Source organism: Prionailurus bengalensis, chromosome D3 (genome assembly GCF_016509475.1).
Source record: "Prionailurus bengalensis isolate Pbe53 chromosome D3, Fcat_Pben_1.1_paternal_pri, whole genome shotgun sequence".
Taxonomy (NCBI): domain Eukaryota; kingdom Metazoa; phylum Chordata; class Mammalia; order Carnivora; family Felidae; genus Prionailurus; species Prionailurus bengalensis.
Window position 1 is genome coordinate 32193985 of NC_057356.1, and position 23070 is coordinate 32217054.

The window sequence follows — 23070 nt, forward strand, 5'->3', positions numbered from 1 at the left end:
ATCATTTCTTTTATGACTAATGTACAGAGTTTATGTGAAGCACTAGTTTAAAACTTATGATGACACACAGTTTGGGGAGGGATACAAATGGCATATGTAAGAGTGGAAGGAAAATTTTAACCTATACTAGACTTATAAGACTAATTAGTTCTGGTAATAAGTGACAGATGTGTCATCCTTAATAAACCACCTTAAATAAATCCATTGTTTATGTCTGAATAAGAGCTCTAAGCATTCCTCTTCTGTCCTAGCCAGGATACTGCTTACAGTCTGTCTTTTTGTTACAGGCCAGTGAAAACCTGTTTATTTTTTTAGGATTTTATAGAGTTAGACCAAGAAGAAAGTCGTCAGTGGGGTGGAAAAGGTGGAAAAATAACTATGTGTTATTTGAAGAATAATTAAAAATGCATCATGGGCTAGCTTTTCCTCCTGGATAGAACCAGAGGATGTAAGATCCGTTTAAAAGTTTCAGAGTAAACATCCGAAAGTACATTCTCAATTAAGGTTTATTACATAGTAGAAAAGATTACTTTTTAAGCTTGTAATTATCTTCCCCAGTTTGTTAAGTTTGAGATTACCTTCTCCAGAGAACAAGTATTACTTTTAGGGTGTAAGTATAGTCCTGTGGGGTTAGCGTAAATTAAATGTACTGTTGAAGTTCTTCCAACCCACACACTCTCAGGAACCGTTTCTGAGCTTAAAGAAATGTATTAATAAGTTTTTCTTATTCTTATATTATTTTTTCTACTCCATTACAATGTGAGCTAAAAAAAAAAAAGATATTTTTTGCTCTTCATTAGAACTTTGCTTTGTCAAACACACTCCAGGAAATTTAAACATTATCAAAATTTATTTAAATAAAAATCTCACAAGCAGAGTAAAATACAAGTGGTTAGTCGCTGTGTGGCAGTGCCCACAGAGACCAGCCAGACCAAGGCCAGGGACCCTGGAGTTCCAGCCCCACCTCACCACGTCACCGTCTGGCACCACCCCAGATTTAGGTCTTTGTAAATATCAGTTCTGGCCTGTTTTCTCATCTCTTACTCTGTTTCCCCTCTTTGTTGATCTCTCTTGCCCCTTTCCATTTTTCTCTGGAAACTGCTCCATTTTTAGAGAGAACTCCTCAGAGCCCTCAGGCTCTTCTCAGGCTTGCTCATCTGAGGGTAGTCCTTTCTGCTACTTCCCCCTTTCTAAAGCTGTTCTTTCCTGCATAACTTTGTATATCTGTGCCTTGTGAGTTAGTAATACTCCGTCTCTGCTCTGCTGTTTCCAAACAACTGCTGTTCTTAACTTGCACAGAAAGCTCATGCCATCTACTTCTGTTCTTCTTTTCTTTTTTTTTTTTTTAAGTTTATTTATTTATTTTGAAGGAGAAAGAGAGAATGTGTGAGCAGGAGAGGAACAGAGAGAGAGAGAGAAGGAGAATCCTAAGCAGGCTCCGCGCTGACTGTATGGAGCCCATTGCAAGGCTCAAACTCACGCTCCCAAGATCACGACCTGAGCCGAAGTTAAGAGTCCAGTGCTCAACTGACTGAGCCACCCAGATACCCCAGGTTCTGTTATTCTTAAACCCATTGTCACTGTCATCTGCCACCATCTTGTGTGCGTTCTTTGATAAAAAGAAACTCTAGCTCTGTGTCCTTGACTTCCCCTCTACTTCACTACTCTGCTTACCTGAACACACTTCTGGCCTCAGAACCACCTATAATCATTCCACCTTAGAAATCATGGACTCTTATCCCCCACTTCCTAACTGTAACTTCTGCTTTTTGAGCTCTTTCCCTCATTGCCACCTGAGCTCATCTTCCAATCTCTCGACTCCCCCATTTTTCTTCCAGTTTATTAGCCCTTCCTGGATGTATGTCCTTTCCTGCGTGAACTAGGTTCAGTCACTTTAACAGGAGTTCAGGTCACATGTCCAAACCGGATTGTTGCACTAACCTCCCACCAGTCCCCTTGTCACTGTGAATCCTCTTCGTCAAGTTCATCTTTCACATTGTCTGTGAATGATTTTTGTAGATCACAGATCTGACCTGAGGAGTCCGGTCACACAGGTATGTGATCTTTCAGGCCTGACCCTAGGCTGGTTTTCCCTGGCAAATCCCAATAGGGGAAGGTGCCCTCCCACACATGACTTGGTGCATAGCCAGGGTTCTGCACACTGGTTTTCTGGAGGGAGTGGCAAGAACAGTGAGCATCCCCACTGGGTCAGCCATGTTCATTCACACATCTGCATCCCTAGCCCAGGCACCTTCACCAGGGCCTTGGCTGACATGCTTTCCTCCACGCTGGCTCATAACTTTCCATTTCTTCCCTTCCTTCTTTACCTCCCACCAGCCCCTGGTCCATAAAATGGCTGGAGCCTTTTGTCCAATACTCCTCAGCAGTGAGGGGATTTTTCCCCACTTTTCTGAACGTCACCTAACTTTTGCCCAGTGTCATTCTGTGGGGGGAAATATGGAACAAGAGGAGCAAAACATCCTTTTTGGCCTCTTGTTTGCACTGTTGCATCCAGTGAATTAAGGCTTGATTGGTACTTTCAGTTCAGTTCATTCTACCTGACCTTAAAACCCCTGGTAGCTGAAAAGAACCATGTTGCTTCCCTGATTAATATGGTTCCCCATCAACTATAGAGTAAAATTAAAACTTTTCTATTGCACACAGGGCCCTTCATGGTGTTTCCCCTCCTTATGTTTTTATTGTCCTTTTTAACAGTATCCAATCAAAATTACTTATAGTTTTCTGAATATGTCATGCTATTGTAGGTCTGTGTCCTTTGCACATTCTGTTCTTTCTGCCTGGAATTCTCTTCTCCCATTGTCTGCCTGGTGAACTCCTATTTATCCATCTAAACCCTGCTTCCATATTTGCCTTCTTTGTGAAATATTCATGACCTCCCTCCAGCCCAACAGAGCTTTATGCCCTCCACTATCTCTGTATCTTATTCATCTTTCAGTCATGCACTTCTCATACTCTATAGTAGTTATTTGCTTACGTCTTTGTGGTTTTTTTCTCCACAGCTGGACCAGATCCTTCTTGAGATAAATGACTGTGTTTCAAATCATCTTTATGCCAATTACTCTTAATGTAGTATATGCACATAGGAAACAGTCCAGAAATACTTGTTGAACTGAAACAATTTATACATTATATCTGTGTTTCCTAGAACTGCAGAGGTTTTCAACTTGTTGAAAGAAGTCAGTTTTGAAAGCATTTGTGATGATTAGAAACCTTTTGGCCAAAGTATTTCTAGTAAAAGGAGAACTTTTATGGGAATATAGATGAGGTCTTAGAGTGCTCTTGCTGTTCTTTAAATTTATACATAAAATTTCATTTAATAATGAATCTTGATAGGACAAGCTATAGAATATGTGGAAATCCTGAACTTAAGAACATTCTGTACCATTTAATTACAGATTTTATGTTACATAAATTGCTTGTCAACACTGAGGTTTTAGAAGTAAAGTCTTAACATGGTCCAAGTGGATTTGTTTTTCCTCTGCAATGTGTGCTGCTTTCTTGAAATTATGAATATTTTCATATATGTTCATGTATGTATGATAGTCATTTTAACCTTTTCTCAAGAGTACTAAATTCACACTAGTAATAAAATAGTCTGCTAATTTGAATATTTTTTCTAAAGATCTTAAAGTACTTTATACAGACAGGCATACCTCATTGTGTTTCAGAGATACTGTGTTTTTTTTGTTTTTTGTTGTTGTTGTTTTTCTTTTAACAAATTAAATGTTTGTGGCAACCCAGTGTAGAGCAAGTCTATCCATGATATTTTCCCAACAGTATTTGCTCACTTCATGTCTCTATGTCACATTTTGGTAATTATTGCAATATTTCAGACTTTTTCATTCCTGTCATGTTTGTTAATGGTAATCTATGATCAATGGCCTTTAATGCTATTATTGTAATCGTGGGTACCACAAACTGTGCCCATATAAGGCAGCAAACTTAATTGATAAATGTCTGTTCTGACTACTCCACTGACTGCCTGTTTCCCCATCTCTCTCCCTCTCCTTGGGCATCCCTATTCCCTGAGACACAAAAATGTTGAAATTAGGCCAATTAATAACTGTACAGGGGCCTTTAAGTAAGCCATACAGATAAAGACAGATACCATATGTGTTCACTCCTATGTGGATCCTGAGAAACTTAACAGGAACCCATGGGGGAGGGGAAGAAAAAAAAAAGAGAGAGAGGTTAGAGTGGGAGAGAGCCAAAGCATAAGAGACTCTTAAAAACTGAGAACAAACTGAGGGCTGATGGGGGGTGGGAGGGAGGGGAGGGTGGGTGATGGGTATTGAGGAGGGCACCTGTTGGGATGAGCGCTGGGTGTTGTATGGAAACCAATTTGACAATAAATTTCATATATTTAAAAAAAAATTGTTCAAGTGAAGGGAAGAGTTGCACGTCTCTCACTTTAAATCAAAAGCTAGAAATCATTAAACTCAGTGAGGAAAGTATGTCGAAAGCCAAGATGGGCTAAAAGCTGGGCCTTTTGTGCCAAACAGTTAGCCATGCTGTGAATGCAAAGGGAAAGTTCTTAAAGGAAATCAAAAGTACTGCTCCAGTGAATACATGAACAATAAGAAAGCAAAACAGCCTTATTGCTGATATGGATAAAGTTTGAGTGGTCTCGATAGAACGGTCATAACGTTCCCTTAGGCCAAAGCCTCATCCGGAGACCCTAAATCTTTCCAGTTCTTTGAAGCTGAGAGAGGTGAGGAAGATGCAGAAGAAAAGTTTGAAACAAGCAGAGGTTGGGGCGCCTGGGTGGCGCAGTCGGTTAAGCGTCCGACTTCAGCCAGGTCACGATCTCGCGGTCCGTGAGTTCGAGCCCCGCGTCGGGCTCTGGGCTGATGGCTCAGAGCCTGGAGCCTGTTTCCAATTCTGTGTCTCCCTCTCTCTCTGCCCCTCCCCCGTTCATGCTCTGTCTCTCTCTGTCCCAAAAATAAATAAACATTGAAACAAGCAGAGGTTAGTTCATGAAGTTTAAGGGAAGAAGCTGTCTTCATAACATAAAAGTACAAGTTGAAGCAAGTGTTGATATAATAGCTGTAGCAGGTTATCCAGAAGGTCTAACTAAGGTAATTCTCATCTATTAGAAGAAGATGCCAGATAGCTGGAGAGGAGAAGTCAGTGCCTGGCTTCAGAGCTTCAAAGGACAGCTGACTCTTTTGTTTGTGGCTATGCATCTGGTGACTTTAAATTGAAGCCGGTGCTCATTGACCATTCTGAAAATGCTAGGGCTCTTAAGAATTATGCTGACTCTACTTTGATGTGTTCTATAAATGGCATAACAAAGCCTGGATGACATCACGTCTGTTTACAACATGGTTGATGAAATATTTTAAGTCCATTGTTGAGACCTAGAAAAAAAGAAAGAAAGAGATTCCTTTCAAAATATTACTGTTGACTGACAATGCACCTGGCCACCCAAGAGCTCTGATGATATCCAGTGAGATTAGTGTTGTTTCCGTGCCTGCTAACACAACATCTATTCTGCAGCTCATGGATCAACGAGCAATTTCAGCTTACAAGTTTTGTTATTTGAGAAATACATTTCGTAAGGCTATAGCTGCAATAGATAGTGATGCCTCTGATGGATCTGGACATCAGTTGAAAACCTTCTGGGGGTGCCTGGGTGGCTCAGTCATTTTGAGCATCCGACTTTGGCTCAGGTCATGATCTGATAGTATATGGGTTTGAGCCCTGTGTCAGGCTCTGTTCTGACAGCTAAGAGCCTGGAGCCTGCTTTGGATTCTGTGTCTCCCTCTCTCTCTGCATCTCCCCCACTCATGTTCTGTCTCTCTCACTCTGAAAAATAAACATGTAAAAAAATTAAAAGAAAACATTCTGGAAAGTATTCACCATTCTAAATGACATTAAAAACATTTGTGATTTATGGGAAGAGGTTAAAAATATTGACATTAACAGGAAATGGGATGAAGTGGATTCCAACACTCATGGATGGATGACTTTAAGGTGTTCAGGACTTCAGTGGAGGAAGTAACTACAGATGTTACTCTGTAACAAGAGAGAACTAGAATTGGAAGTGGAGCCTGAAAATGTGACTGAATTGCTATAATCCCACAATAAAACTTTAATGGGGGAGGAGGTGCTTCTTATGGATGAGCAAAGGAAGTGGTTTTTGAAAAACTGTTTTATTTCCATATAGTTGGCACACAGTGGTCCATTAGTTTCAGGTGTACAACATAGTGATTCAACATTTCTATACATTATGCTCTGCTTACCACAAGTGTAGTTACCACCTGTCAGCATACAACACTATTAAAATATCAGAAAGTAGTTTTTTTGGAGATGGAATCTACTCCTGGTGAAGATGCTGTGAATATTGTTGAAATGACAAAAAGAATTTAGACTTTGACATAACTTAGTTGATAAAGCAGTGGCTGGGTTTGAGACGACTGACTCCAATTTGGGAGGAAGTTCTGTGGGTAAAATACTATCAAACAGCATCACATACTGCAGAGAAATTCTGAAAGGAAGAGTCAGTTGATGCAGCAAACTTCATTGTTGTTTTATATTAGAGACACTGCCACAGCCACCCCAACCTTCAGCAGCCACCACCCTGATCAGTCAGCAGCCATCAACATTGAGGGCAGGATCCTCCACCAGCAAAAAGATTACAACTTGCTGAAACTTCAGATGATGGTTAGCATTTTTTTAGCAATAAAAATATTTTTTTATTTTTTTAAATGTTTGTTTATTTTTGAAAGAGAGAGACAGAGCATGAGTGGGGGGTGGGGTAGAGAGAGAGGGAGACACAGAATCCAAAGGCAGGCTTCAGGCTCTGAGCTGTCAGCACAGAGCCCGACGCGGGGCTCAGACTCATGGACCGTGAGATCATGACCTGAGCTGAAGTTGGACTCTTCACCGATGGAACCACCTAGGCACACCAGCAATAAAATATTTTTAAATTATATACATTGTTTTTATAGACCTACTACTATTGCACATTTAATAGACTGAAATATAGTGTAAACATAGCTTTTATATATACTATGAAAACAAAAATATTCACGTGACTCACATTATTGTGGTATTTGCTTTATTGTGGTGGCTTGGAACCAAACCCGCAATATCTATGAGGTATGCTTATACATTTAAGAATCAGACAGTATTTCAGGGGTGCCTGGGTGGCTCACTTGGTTAAGTGTTTGACTTCGGCTCAGGTCAGGATCTCCCAGTTCATGGGTTTGAGCCCCACATCAGGCTCTGTGCTGACAGCTCAGAGCCTGGAACCTGCTTTGGATTCTGTGTCTCCCTCTCTCTCTGCCCCTCCCTGACCTGCTTCTGTCTCTCTCTCTCAAAAATGAATAAACATTAAAAAATATCAGGATGTATAAAGAATCAGATAATATTTCTTCTGTACCTGTGAGTTAGTATGTATCAAGTGGAATTTTCAAAGTGATGACCTCTGATTTAATAAGTTGATTATCTGATCATCAGTGATGTTTCACATTACATTTTATCTGTGTGTGTGGGCACGCATGTGTGTGTAAAATTAGGGTAAATTCATAGTATCGAAACATTGGGAAAAAAATATTTGAGCTTAGTTGCTGATAATGTTCCTGATTTCACAGACCAAAAATACTTCATGTTAAATTTCTTATATGCTCAACTGACAATGTATTAAAATATAAGTAAAACCCCTAACCTGTTCCCAAGTGTTATCTAGTTGTTCTATGACATAATTATGCTTATTAGACCTGGCTTACTTTAGAAAGCTCAGAGCTTTGTAGTTCATCATCTATATGGAATACAAACTCACTTTTATTCTAATCTTTTTATGATGTGATGATTTCCTTCTTAATGAATGAGATCCATTAAGGTTATTCTCTGAATGATAGAGAAGTTTTGGATAGACCTGCTGTTACTGTGTCTCAAAAGCAATTTGATATTCTTGAAAGTAGGCACATATTACTGTGTCTCATAAGCAATTTGATATCATTGTATGTAATTATAGATGAAGGGACAGGCTAAACAATCCATTTAGTGCATCAGGTTGTATGAAAGAAGAGACAGCCCAGGTCCTATTGCCAGTAACCCACCACCACCCAAACTCTACCAGCAAGTGTGGCCAGTGAGCATGTGTGCTGGAGAGTAGAGAATTTAGCTTGGCAGTTTCAAATGTAAATTTTTTGTTGTAGAAAAGGAAATTATATTAATGGTAGTGTCCTTTACTCCATTGCTGTCTAGGTAGTGTTTGATCATCAGTCCCTGTGTTATTATTGTTAAATGAAATTATTTATCGGTTCCTCAAACTGTGGTCCCTACTGCTTTCCTGTATTATTCCTACAGCTATAAAATGCCCTCTGTCGCTTACTCCATTTAATCCTAATGAACAGTCCTGTGACTCTTACTTTGCAAATTGGCAAACTAAGGCTTACAGAGATTGGGGGCTAACACAGAAGCTGTCAGCACTTCTGATACCAGCGTTTCCATCTTCATCCTTATCTTCATCCCCGTAAAGATGCTCAAAGGTTTCCTCTAAGAATAGTCACATACGATAGACTATATTGGAACAAAGTTGAAGAGAGTTCCTAAAATGGAGATGTATGCTTTGATATAGGCTTCTGAGCAGGATTGGAAAGAAATTTATGGGAGCCAGAGAGAATAAAATTTGGAGCTGGGGAGAAGAGGGTAAATGAGAGAACATTGTGTGTGTGTGTGTGTGTGTGTGTGTGTGTGTGTGTGTGTGTCTGCCTGTCTGTCTGTCTGTCTGTCTCACACACGCACACAAATGGGATGGAAGGAAGGAAGGTATCATGTTAAGTTTAGGTATGAAATAATATGGAGGTGTGAAATGGGAAGAGACAGAAGTGTGATAGAAATGTCGAAGACTGAAATAAAATCATTTTAAGATTAGAAGTCAGTTGATTTTATTCTAGTATGTTCCTAGCATGCTCTAACCATCATTGCCTCCTTGTTGAGAGTGTGTAGTGTGCTTGCCCCCAACCCCAAATCTACAGTAAATATGTTGCTTCACAATAGAATATTTACTATATTTCTTTAATTACTATATTTAGTATAAAAAAAACCTGAGGTATCAGAGAAGTATAGTGTATAAAAGCAATCTTTCTTTTGAAAGAAGAATCCTTTTTTCAAGCAAATAAGTCATTTTAAAATTTATATTTATAATATATTAACACTAGTCTTTTTTTTATTTTTTAACTTTAGAGTGAGAGAGAGAGTGCGCAAGTGGGGGAGAGGGGCAGAAGGTGAGAGAGAGAGAGAGAGAGAGAGAGAGAGAGAGAGAGAGAGAGAATGTGCAGCAGGCTCTGTGCTCAGCACAGAGCCCAATCCCACGACCCTGAGAGCATGACCTGAGCGGAAATCAAGAGATGCTCAGCCAACTGAGCCACCCAAGCACCCTGACGCTGATCATTTTTAAAAGCCCCTTTGTTGTTGGTGAATCATTTTCTTTCACTCATTATTCATGGGACATCAGTTATATAGCTTTTGCTAGATTTCTGTTCATTTATCTTTAGAAAGGGAGGAGAGGGCAATTAGGTATGCTAAGGCCCCTGTAATCGTTAACTTCGCTGCAGAAAGTACAATTCATTGGGCTAAATCTTTGTTTTATTCATTCTCATTTTTTTTTAAGTCTTGTTGTATAGGCAAAATGTATACTGATAAACATTTTAAGTGCATGCCCAGTAAAATTTGCTATGAAGTTATTATATACTATTTTACATCATATTTTAAACTTGAGATGGATTTTATAGGAAGGCAATTCACTGTTGAAGATTTTAGAGGAAAGCTCAATATTATAAATATTGAGCTATAACACTCAACATTACTATTAATTGATGTCAGTATCCACTAAAAATTCTGTATTTTAAAATCTAATGATAAAGAAATCCCTATAAAGAAGAAATTCCTAATGCAGTAATATTAGGCATAAATTAATGAACAGTAAAAATAATTGAGATTTATGAAACATTATATGTTCATATTATTATAAGAAGGCATGTAAAATAGATTTTAAAGTCAGTGTTTTCTAGGAGATTGTGTACTCAAAGTGATGAAAATTTTCTCTCCCCTTGCACTTTCTTGCATCATACACATAAACAATCCTAGAACTAAAGTGGAATATTCCAAACATTTTGATCTCTAAGGGATAAGATGTCTCATATAGTTAAGCCATCTTGGATTTCTTCAGAAGCAGCCTCTACAGGTGTGGATTGTCACTTCTGATTATCTGATTATAACGATCTTTGATCTCTTCTCAAGTGTGGTGCTTAATTAGTTTTTTATTGATATCTTAAACTCATAAATTCTATCTTCATCCACTGTTTTAATTATGGTTTTCCATTTGCATCTTTCAGGCCTGCGCTTAATGGACATCTCCTTAGACCGCCCCTAAACACTCGTGTGTGTGTGTATACATAAATAGATATAGATATATATTTATATCTTACACTCAGTCTTTTACTTTAAAATCAGTTGCCCTGTTTATTTCCTTCCTCACAGTTATCACAGTTGTCTTGATGACCTCTTTTCTTACTCATTGGTATCTACCACAAGAAAATAATCTCATGAAGGGCAAAGACCTTTTCTCTCTGATACACTGCTATATCCCAGTGTAATAGGGCCTCTAAATATTTGATCAGTGTTGAATGAATTAGAGAATCTGTGGTTCAGCTACTGTAGATCTTCTTTCTTACCATCTATCTTGAATCTTGGTCCCTGACACTCTTGACTTGTCTCCAGAATGTACAGCCTCCTTCATGTTCTCACTGCCTTGTGCCTTCTTCATGCAGTGGTCTGACATCTCTTGCCTGGGCCACGGGAAAGCCTTCTGATGTAATTTCCCTTTTCATCTACAGTCTACCACCCAGTGTTATGTCGCTGTGTAGAGATCTTGTTGGCTACTTGGTACTTGTAGGTGGAAAGTTTAGACTCCTTGGCATGACATAGGGCACTATTCAGAATCAGGCTTCAATCTTAACCTCTCCAGGCTCTTCATTCACTGTATGCAACCTCCCCTGTAGTCTCTGAGCATCCAGGGACTCTGTACCTACCTGAAGTTCCTGTTCCCCCTCTTCTCTCACCTAGAAAATGCTTACTTATGGGACACCTGGGTGGCTCAGTTGGTTAAGCATCTGACTTCGGCTCAGGTCATTATCTCTTGGTTTGTGGATTCAAGCTCCGCATTGGGCTCTGTGCTGACAGCTCAGAGCCTACAGCTTGCTTCAGATTCTCTGTCTCCATCTCTCTGACCCCTCCTCTGCTCGTGCTCTCTATCTCTCTCAAAAATAAATAAACATTAAAAAAATTTTAAATAATAAATAAATAAAAACTACTGGAAGTAATAAATTCAGGTGGCAAGATACTTAATATTCACAAATCAGTAGTGTTTCTATACACTAATAATGAAGTAGTAGAGAGAAACTTAAAAAGCACCAAATACAGTTGCACCAAAAAGAACAAAATACCAAGGAATAAACTTAGCCAAAGGGGTGAAAGACCTGTACTGCAAGAACTACAATGTACTGATGAAAAAAATTAAAGATGACACAAACAATTGGAAAGATATTCCATGCTCATGGATTGGAAGAATTAATATTGTTAAGATACTCATATTACCCAAGGCAACCTATAGATTCAATGCAATCACTATGAAAATGCTGTTGGGTATTTAATTTTAGAAGAAATAATCCTAAAATTTGTGTGAAATGACAAAAGACCCAAAGTAGCCTAAGCAATTCTGAGAAAGAGCAAAGCTAGAGGTTTCACAATCCCAGACTTCAAGATGTAGTACACAGTAGTAATCAAAACACTATGGTACTGGCACCAAAAACATAGATCAGTGGAACAGAATAGAGAGCTCAGAAATAAACTCAGGATTATATGGTCAATTAATCTATGACAAAGGAAGCAAAAATATACAATGGGGAAAAGATAGTCTTTTCAATAAATGTTGCTGGGAAAACTGGAGAGCTATATGTAAAAGAATGAAACTGGATGGCTTTCTTACACCATATACAAAAATAAACTCAAAATGGATTAAAGACTTAAATGTGAGACTTCAAACCATAAAATCTTAGACGAGAATATAGGCAGTAATTTCTCAGACATCAGCCATAGCCACATTTTTCTAGATACGTCTCCTAAGGAAAGGGAAACAAAAGCAAAAATAAATTGTTGGAACTACATCAAAATAAAACGTTTTTGCACAGCAAACAAAACCATCAGCAAAACAAAAAGACAACATACTATAAGTGGGAGAAGAGATTTGCAAATGATATATCCAATAAAAGGTTAATATCCAAAATATACAAAGAACTTACACAACTCAACATCAGAAAAATAAATAACTCAAAAAATGGACAGAGGCCCTGAATAAACATTTTCCCAAAGAAGACACAGATAGGTGACCAGAAGACACATAAGATGCTCAGCATCACTCATCATGAAGGAAATGCAAATCAAAACCACAATGAGATACCACCCCACACCTATCAGAATGGCTAAAATTAAAAAGACCAAAGAAATAACAAGTGTTGGCAAGGATGTGGAGAAAAAGGAACCCCTGTGCATGGTTGCTGGAATGCAAACTGGTACAGCCACTCTGGAAAACGGTATGGAGGTTCCTCAAAATAAAAATAGAATTGCAAAAAAAAAAAATAGGTTTACCATATGATCCAGTAATTCCATTATTGGGTATTTAATGAAAACACTAATTCAAAAAGATATATGCACCCAAGTTTATTATTTATAGTAGTCAAGGTACAGAGTATTACACAGCCATAAGAAAAAATGAGATCTTGCCATTTGGGACAACACGGATGGACATAGAAGGCATTATGTTAAATGAAATAATTCAGACTGAGAAAGACAAATACGGTATGATTCCACTCATAAGTGGAAGCTTAAAAAAAAAGACAAATGAGTAAATAAAAAGCAGAATCAGACCTATAAATACAGAAAACAAACTGGTGGTTGCCAGAGGAGAGGGAGGTGAGAGGTTGGACAAAATTGTTGAAGGGGTGTGGGAGACACGAGCTTCCAGTTATGGAATGAATAAGTCATGGGAATAAAAAGCACAACACAAGGAATACAGTCAATGATATTGTAATAGTGGTATAGTAGGACAGATGGTAGCTACACTTGTGATGAGCATAGCGGAATATATAAACTTGTCAAATCGCTACATTGTGCACCTAAAACTAGTAGAACATTGTGTGGCAACTATATTCAAATGAAAGTAAAAATTTTTAGAAAAATAAAAATACAAGTAACATTATGCTAGTGTCTTGATTTTCCGAATGTTTTAATGAACCTTAGTTACATGTGACTTTATTTTAAACCTCATCATTCAACTCTTTTGAATAGTTAAATCTTACCCTAAATTTAATGATGGAAGGATGATCTCTAGATGCGTAGATTAGAACCAGTTTACCTTTATCTGCTAATATTTGACCAGATATTGGAATTATGGGGTAAGAAGATGAACTGGAAATAAGCATGAATCTCAGTATGAATCTTCACAATATTAACATGAGTGTTTTTATACTGTACAATCGTAACTACTGCTGTGACACTTCATTAAGTATTGTTACTATTAGTGCTATAAGAAATCAAAGTTTCATGATGAAATCTTTGAGCTGTTTATCTTAGATAAGATTATTACCAGTGGAATATTATGTGCGTGTGTATATGTGTGTGTGTATAAATGTGTGTATATAAAGTATCTTTTGTTGCTAGGGGAAAAGCGATGTTTTTGGAATTGACTAAGCTGTTATTATTTTTTGTCTTTTTAAAAAGTCAAATAGCCACATTTAATTACCTACAGTTTATTGGAAAAAATCAAATGTAGGTATTTAGCATCCACCATCTCTTAGCCCATAACCAAATCCACCTGTGTTACATAATACCATTGCCAGTGACCACATTCAATCATACTAAGGCATCTGCATGTGGTATGACTTCTGACATATTCTGCTTGACTACACTTACAAAGATAAAGTCACAAGACCTCTATCTCATTAACATATTAAGATGTATTTTAGGAGTCCCTTGGTTGCTCAGTCAGTTGAGCATCCGACTTGACCTCAGTTCAGGTCTTGATCTCAGGGTTGTGAGTTCAAACCCTGCTTCCGGCTCTGCGCAGGGCATGAAGCCTACTTAAAAAAAATAAGTTAAAAAAAAAAAAGTGTATTTTAGTCAGCTTTCTCATATTCCCTGCCTATCATTCTCCTCATGCCTGCTCACAACACTTCCAATAATAAAACTGGCATTTAGGTTAGCTGGAAATTTCTCCCTACAGCTAAAATGGATTTATATTCTGCCAAGACATGAGCATATCATTTTTTGAAAGAAAGAACTGCCACCAGATGTCTGTTTGTAAGATTGCCATTTGTTCATTTTAATTAGATCGTCCATCATTTGTAACTTTTCATGGCCCTTGTCAATGTCTGTCTTTTTTCTATTGATTTATTATTTTGTGAATGTTAGTAAACGTGCAGAGCATTTACCTCATCAGAAGTAATTAAATTACTCTCTCTGCCCTGGGTATCTTGCTTGTATCACTATTCTCCCTGCTAAAATAATTGCAGAAGAATCTTTATTTAAGATCATGTAAGGGTACCTGGGTGGCTCAGTCGTTAAGCATCTGACTTTGGCTCAGGTCATGATCTCATGGTTTGTGAGTTCAAGTCCCACATCAGGTGTGCTCTAGCCCCACTTCCAGTGAACATGAGCCCCGAGCCCCTCTTCAGGTAAAACATGAGCCCTGCTTTGGGTGAGCCTCAATTCTGTCTCTCTCTTTCTCTCTTCTCTGCCCCTCCTGGGATTATCCCTCTCTCTGCTCTTCACTCTTGCACCACTTCTCTCTCTCTCTCTCTCTCTCTCTCTCTCTCTCTCTCTAAATAAATAAATAAATGAATAAATAAATAAATAAATAAATAGCATGTAAGAAGTCTTCTACTTGCAGGTTCTGTAACTTCTTCAATTTAATTAACTTTATTTTAAGAAAATTCATATGATTCAAACATTCAAATTATACTAAGCTATACCCTTATGCTGGCTGCTGTCCCACAGACAATAAATGCTATTAATTTGTTTTTTGTTGTTATGGAGACATTTTATCCATAACTAACAAAAACATCATGTTTTTTTCTTCCTTTTTTATGCTGTTCTGAACTTTCCTTTTTTCATTTAATAATATATCTTGGAGATCATTTCATATCAGTCCATAGTGTTTACATCTAGTATGAGTTTGTAATATTTTCTTGTGTGGATATACTGATTGATTTAATCAGCTCTCTGTTAGAAAGATTACTTCTAATCTTTTGATGTTTCATACAATGCTACAGTGGATAGTTTTAAAGCTACTTTTCATGGGTGTAATCATATATGTAGGATAAATTCCTAAAATTTGAATTACTGGTTCAAATGGCATGTGCATTTACAATTTTCATAAAATATGAAATTGTCTTCAATAGAGGTTTACCAATGATCTTATCCTTTGCATTGTGTAAGAGTGTGTCTTTTCCTACGCAATGTGTTTTTTAAGTGATAGGTGAAAATTTGTATTCCTTAGTTTTAGTTTACATTCTCCTTTGAATGAATGAGATTGGGCAACTTTTCATATGCTTAAGGGCATATTTGTATTTATCAATTGCCTATTCATATCCTTTGCCCATTTTTCTAATGTAGTATTGGTCTTTACTTACCCATTTGTATGTCTTAAGAAAATACTTGTTGTGATATAGATTGCAAATATTGTCCATGATATTTTAATGATCATTTTATGATTATCACTGCCTTTCTTTATGTGTGAAGACTTGGTGAGTCTATAGGGGTGGATAAATATGAAAACTGGAAGGGTGGTTGTATTAGGGAGATACTGTGAGTCCAGCTACTTGAGGCAGAGACATTCATTAAACCCTCAGAGAGAGAGAGAGAGAGAGAGAGAGAGAGAGAGAGAGAGAGAGAGAGACAGAGTGTGTGTGTGTGTGTGTGTGTGTGTGTGTGTGTGTGTACACAAAAGTATTGGAAGAATTTAGAATGAATTTCCTTCATTGTGATGACTTCATCTATAGTTTTTTGTAATTTCTTTAATGAACCATATAAATTCAAATTAAATTTTACAGAAATAATTAACTTATAGTTTAGTATCTTAACATTTTACATTTTTTAATTAAATAAAATGCTGACTTTCTTTCATCTTTGTTGTAGTTACCTTTTCCTAATCGTATCCCTTGAGGAGAAGACTATATTACATCTTTAAGAAAGTGTTATAAAACTTGATGAAAATATAAATCATATTCTTTTGTAATTATCCACTATTTAATGTATATGGGAGACTTCCAGTTATCAGATGAACTGCTATAATTCCATGGGAGTTTTTTGTACCCTAACTTTTGGAACACTAATTTTGGGCTGGTAAATATGATAAAATCCCTTTTCTTGCTTTTCTCTATGGTAAAAATATCTCAGCTAGGACAGCATGGCTATTAATCTCTGTGGCTGATATATGTGTTCTTTTTATTACAGGCGACATTTATATAAGTGATTTTGTCACTCGGGAAATATAATTAATAGTAATTTCTTTGAAAGCATATTAGCATATATTGAGTAAAAAAAAGGTTTAAGGAGTTACTAAAACATATTCATTTTTACACATTGAAAAGTTTCTAACTGAAACATGTACTCAGTATATAGAGGAATATCAATAAATGATAAATGGCACAAAGTGGTTAACAGTATGCAGGAAAATGATCATCATTGAAATGCTGTTATTAAAGTATTCTTTTAATATATGAATATATCTGTAAGGGTGGTTTAATCTAAAAAGAGGCATTTATATGTGAGCTGGTGTTGAACCTATACAAATGAATTAAAATTATTCTGTGAGCATTTGATATCTTGTGATTCACAGAGTAGATTTTATTTGTTTGTTTTTTAAGGTGCCAGGAACTGAAAGTGTTGGCTTGGAGCAGTGCTAATTGCTAGCTTGAGAATGGTTATGTCAGACCTGCAGAGAGTTAATTGCCATGCGGGTACTCAATTATAACTTTCTCACCATATTCCAAGCTCAGGTTGGCATCTGTTATTACATTTATGCATACAAAATAATTTATTCAGAAGCCAGAATATAATTGACAGAAGCTTGTCACCAACACTAGAAAAATATGTAATTTACTTTCAAATAACTCATTTGTTTTTGCTAACTAGAAACCTGAGATTTCTAGTTGCACATTTCTTCAGGCCTGTTCAATTACAGTATTCACAGATTCTCAGCTACTGTATTTGACTTATTTGTGAGTCAGGATTTTGATTTCATGAAGAGGCCAGAGAGAGGTCTCATTTGGTAAAAGAATAAAATGTTATTGTGATGGAATAAAAAGTATTCACAGTGAAATCTCACAGATATTTGTTGGTTTTTAATAACTAGTACTTACTAAATGCTTAACATGAGCCAGGCACCATGCTGTATTCTTTCTGTATTATTTTATGTAATATTAACAAAATCTAGAAAGTAGTTCTTTGTCTGCATTTTACAGATGGGAAAACAAACTGAGGATTAGAGCAGTTAGGTGACCCGTATAAAGACACACAGCTAGGAAGTGTCTGAACTACAGTTTATGGTAGAAATTCAGAAAAATTAAAAAACATGAAATTCTTGGACTATTAATTTAAACTGTCTTTAGTATTATAAAGAACAGATCGTTTTTCTTAGTAGCAGGGAGTTAGGGATTTTATCACGGCACAAGTAAAGGCGGAGATGTGTAAAGGTGTAAAACAGTAAGACCATCTGGATGGGATGTGTTGGAAAACAGTAAAATTTAAGGTTGGATGGAAAAGGGACCATGTGCTTCTCATATTACTCAACCAGACTACCCCTAAGACATAGAAGCATGAACTCGTACTTCTAGACTAAAGGAACATATTAAATCATAACTCTTTCAGTTGCAAGTAACAGAAATCCATTCCAATTAGCATGAGTGAAGTAGGGGAATATTTACTGGCTCACATAAATGGAAAGTCTAAGGGTACAGCTAACTTTAGGCGCAGCTGGATCCAGTGTCTCAAACTCTGTAATCAGGGCTGGCCTTCTCTCTCTCACTCCCCGGGATGGGCTTTTACTAAAAAGCAGGTAAGATGACAGTCTGTAGCTTAAACCTCACATTTCCTCAGTTTAGTAACTCCAGCAGAAAGTCTTTCTCTTAATTAGAGCAAAAATATCTTGGAGGAAAGTTCAGAAACATATGCCTGCTCAAGAACTAGTTGCTGTGGCTGCACTGGCTGGTGGAGGCTGTGTCCTCACCCTTGTGAGTAGGTGATAAGGTGTGCCAGCCATGGGATTAGCCCTACTCAAACTGTAGGGGCTGAATTCCCCAAATGAAAGAAGGAAGGGGGGAGATGTATCTAGACAAAAGCAACAGATACCCACTGAGAGATGTATTGTTCAGTGCAAGTCAAAGTGTCCTTGAAATCATACATTTTACCTTTAAAATCCATGTAAACTTTTATTTTATATGTCTACATCTAATTGTAATATTTTATTTTTTTATTTTTGTATGATGTTTCTTTATTTTTGAGAGGCAGAGAGAGACAGAGCATGAGTGGGGGAGGGGCAGAGAGAGAGAGGGAGACACAGAATCCAAAGCAGGCTCCAGGCTCTGGGCTGTCAGTTCAGAGCCTGATGCAGGGCCCGAACTCACGAACTGTAAGATCACGACCCAAGCCAAAGTCGGATGTTCAACTGACTGAGCTACCCAGGCGTCCCTAATTGTAATATTTTTTAAATGTTCCATGTGTGGATTGAGTTCCCCCATGAAAAGGATTCTGAGGGGTAAAATTTGAATTTGGGAGGTTTTATTGGGAACTGCTTTGGGGAACACCTGTGAGCGGTGAAGGAAAAGTTGAACTATTATGCACGTGCAGCAGGTTGCAGCCGATCCCACAGGGAGCTCAGAAGTTGGGATGGCCTTTCAGAGATGTCCCAAGAGAGGCAAGGGGGCCTGACCTGTGTACCTCCACACAGACCAGTGATTGGGTGTGGGCTACCCCAGAGATGGGGCATACCCATGACAAGGCAGCTCCTTGCTCTGAGCCCTGAGTGCAGCTCCTAGGGCAGGATTAGGTTATGAGCCACAGCAGACAAAACCTCCAGCAGCAGTGGAAGAGTACTTCATTCCTGAAGTGGGTGCAGGGTGTGGACCTAGGCAACTTACCACAGCATGATAATCCATCACATCTGTGAGTAAAATTTGCTCCAGGAAAATGTGTCCTGTTTATCTGTCATTGTAAATGCTCCCTGGCATATCACTATACTGTTTGACCAGAGGTCCCTGGAAATATGGGTACCCCAGTTTGAAGGTGACAGCAGAAACACTGGGAACCCATCATAGGGGAGTAAAATGATAAACCAAATGAGGAAGATACCGAGGCAGAAAGAACAGTTGAAAGAACTTGCCATCATCAGCTTTGGTAGTAGCAGTGGGAATCTAGAAAAAAAGATATATATCTTCATCTTGCCAAAGACCACCCATCTTCTCCTGTACCTATACTATTTATCTTGCTTTCTCTTGTTTGGAGCCTAGAAGGACCTAGAGACCATCAGAAATTTTATTTTATTTTTTTAATTAATTTTTTTTTTTCAACGTTTATTTATTTTTGGGACAGAGAGAGACAGAGCATGAACGGGGGAGGGGCAGAGAGAGAGGGAGACACAGAATCGGAAACAGGCTCCAGGCTCCGAGCCATCAGCCCAGAGCCCGACGCGGGGCTCGAACTCAGGGACCACGAGATGGTGACCTGGCTGAAGTCGGACGCTTAACCGACTACGCCACCCAGGCGCCCCAAGAAATTTTAAAAAACAACATAGGCTTGCAAAAATGGGTTTCTCCATCATGTTTTCAGCTTTTTTCATTATCTTTTGGCTTATAGATCATTGGGTAAACAATATAGTGCTTGCTGTGGGATCAGCCTGTAGGTGACAAAGAGCCCATATTGCACTCTTGGTTATGGATGGGGAAAGTGTGTTGTTAGGGTGTTGGCCCATGTGTACATCTAGATCTTCTTAGGCACTAAGGTTTCAAGCCAATTTATTCTGATGTTGACTGAATCTTGTTGACGTGTTTAGTATTATAATTACTTCAGTGTGCATTTTTTTCTTTTTATTTACTCTGATTATTATTTATTTTAATCTGTTGACTGAATGAGACACTTAAATGTAATGTGAGCTTGGATTACATGTTTATTTCCCTGAACTGGAAAGCACATGTTTCCGTGTGGCATAGATAAGAGTTTTCTTCCCCACCCCTTCAGTAGATTCTGAATTTAGAGAAGAAAATTCAGAATTTCCTCTGAATAATTTTCCCTTTCATAGGGCTTCTTATTAAAGTTGACTTGATAAGAGCTGTTGAGATTGAAGGGCTTGGTTGAAAGATCTTAATTCACTTATTCAACAAATACTTGCTAAGCACCTACCAAGAGCAAGGCATGCTTCTAGAGATTTCAGGAGCCCAGCAGTGAACAAAATACACAAAAATAATTCCTTATGAAACTTAAAATCTAGTAACGAAAGGCAGGCAGTAAACACATTGAGTAAATCATATAGACTATTAGAAGGCAGGATGATTTTTGGAAAAGACATAGACTAGGGGAATTGCTAGTGCAGGGAGTGGAGCTTGGGGTTTGTATAGGATTGTATAGGATGGTCAAGGTAGGCCCCATTGAGAAGGTGACATTTGAGCAAAAATGAGATATGTATGGGAATTAGCTATGTGGAGATGGGGGGTAAAGCATTGTGGAGAGAGGAACAGCCAGTGCAAATGCCCCAAGGCCGGAGTTGGAAGAAATAGGAAGAGATGAGGTACTTATTCTAAGCTTTTGGTATTTGGGTAAGGGAGGGAAGAGCACTGCTGCTAAGAGAGTCCCAAGGTGCCCAAAGGCATTTCACCTCCCTAAATCTCTTTCTTTTCTTTTACGCTTTTAATTATAAAAAGCTAGAAAGAACACTATTCTAGTCAATAGAAGAATATATACCTTAAGGCATTAATTCTTTTTGGGATAGAGCTTGGATTAAAGTCCTCAGAGGAACAAAATAAATGTGCCTGTCCTTTTGATCTCTTCCCTGTTCAGCTCTGATTTCAAGATATCACTACTTGATGAAGATTGTGGACTTGGGTTGAAAACCATGGCTTTAAATCATCAGAGATTTTTAAAAAGACAACTAATTATCTGTAGCAAAAAAAGGGGGGGGGTATTTTAAATATCAGAAAAATTGCATGTACCAGGACATCTGTTGTGTCATTAAACACAGAAAATGGAGGGTCCTAATTTAGTAATGATTATTACTCAGATTTTGACACAATGTTACACTAGATATTAAGTACCCAATTATCTGCAAAGCCCAGTTACAAGTCGTAAAGTCTTCTTTTTCCTTGTGTGTTAGCAGTTCATAAATACTAATTTTAGCAAAAGTAATGTAGAACTTTATCCAGCTTTTTTCTAAGGCTTATCTAAGTCATTGGGAAGCAGTATCAGGACACTTAGATTCCCAACAGGGCCATTCTTCTCATTATCTGGTGTCCCTTCCACACATCTTATCTCCTGTCTGAGACCCTGATGCCACTTCTACCTACTTAGCTCTCTGTCCTGCCTGTGGGGAGACCCCAGCCATGTCACTTAGCTTTTGTGAGCCTCAGTTGTGAGCCCAGCCATAACAGGGGTTGTGCTTGGGGTTAAGTGATGGTTGCTTGAAGCCTTAGCACTTGTTAGCTGGTATTATTATTTCCCCATACCCTGTTGCAGCCAAGAAGTACTTCCCTCATCCCCCAAATGTCTTTCCTAGCAAGAGAGTACGTTATTTATACCACATTTTCTTCAAGTGTTCAGAGTAATTTTATTCTTTTTATATTAATACTCCTATACATTATTAAGTACAAAAAAAGCAGGTGATGTTATTCTCATTTTGCAGATGGTCAATCTGAGATGTTGAGAAGCAAAAAATAAATGGTTTAGAAATGTTTTCTATTAAGTATTTTCATATAAAATAAACTAGGTTTCATAAGGTACATTTAAACTCAGTCCACAAGCATTCAGGCAAATAAACTCAACAAATTATAAAATATACAAGAATTGATTTGTTGTAAGTAGGAATGGTATAACACAGATTAGTAATTAATAGCTGAGTAGATGTTTTAGTTATCATGATTTTCTTAAAATTGCAAATGTTGGATTCATGCAGTTTCAAAGGGTGGGGCATTGTGTGTCAACAGCATTCAAATAAATTAAAAATTGAAAAGTGTACAAACTTGCAGTTTTAAGATGAATAAGTTCTGGAGATCTAATATACAGCATGTTGACTGTAGTTAACAATATTGCCTTACATGCTTGAAAGTTTCAAGAGTAGATCTGAAGTGTTCTCACCACGTACACAAAAAGGTAATTATAGGAGGCGGTGGAGGTGGTAACTACCCTTATTGCAGTAATCGTTTTTGCAATATATACATTACCAAATAATAAATAAATAAAAAGCATTTTATATATTGAAATTTACTCATGAAATTATTTGACAAATATATATTGAGTATAAAAAGTGCCAATGCTATATATATTAGCCCCTGAGAATGGAATTTTGCTCATGAAACCTAGAGGGAAGGTACAAACAAATGTAAAACTACAGTGTAAAAAAGACTACAGAGGAAAGGTGGATGGTGCTATATGCCACTGTATAGTAGGAAGATTTGACTTAATTGAGGGGAAGGGAAGGCTTTCCTGAAGAATTGATGGTTCTGTTGAGCCTGATATCTGAAAGAAGAGCAGAAATAAGAATAAATGAGACCAGGCATGGGGGTGAGGAGAGGAGAACATCTGGGGCCAGACCACATCAGAAGTCAGCAAAAATTAGTGTTTGGATTAAGGCATCTGCAGTGGAGATAAAAAGAAGAGGGCTTAGGTTATATGGAGGAAATAATATCTGTGAGATTTGATGGTGGATTGAATAAGGGCATTGGGGGAAAAGACAACGTCAATACATTTTAGTGGTGTGAGTTAATATTGTGACAAAGG

At 37.8% G+C, this 23070-nt stretch overlaps 1 protein-coding gene across 1 annotated transcript in view; it reads left to right on the forward strand.

Moving 5' to 3' along the window:
- SPIRE1 (spire type actin nucleation factor 1) overlaps window positions 1-23070 on the forward strand; it is a 205540-nt gene that overhangs the window by 106258 nt on the left and 76212 nt on the right.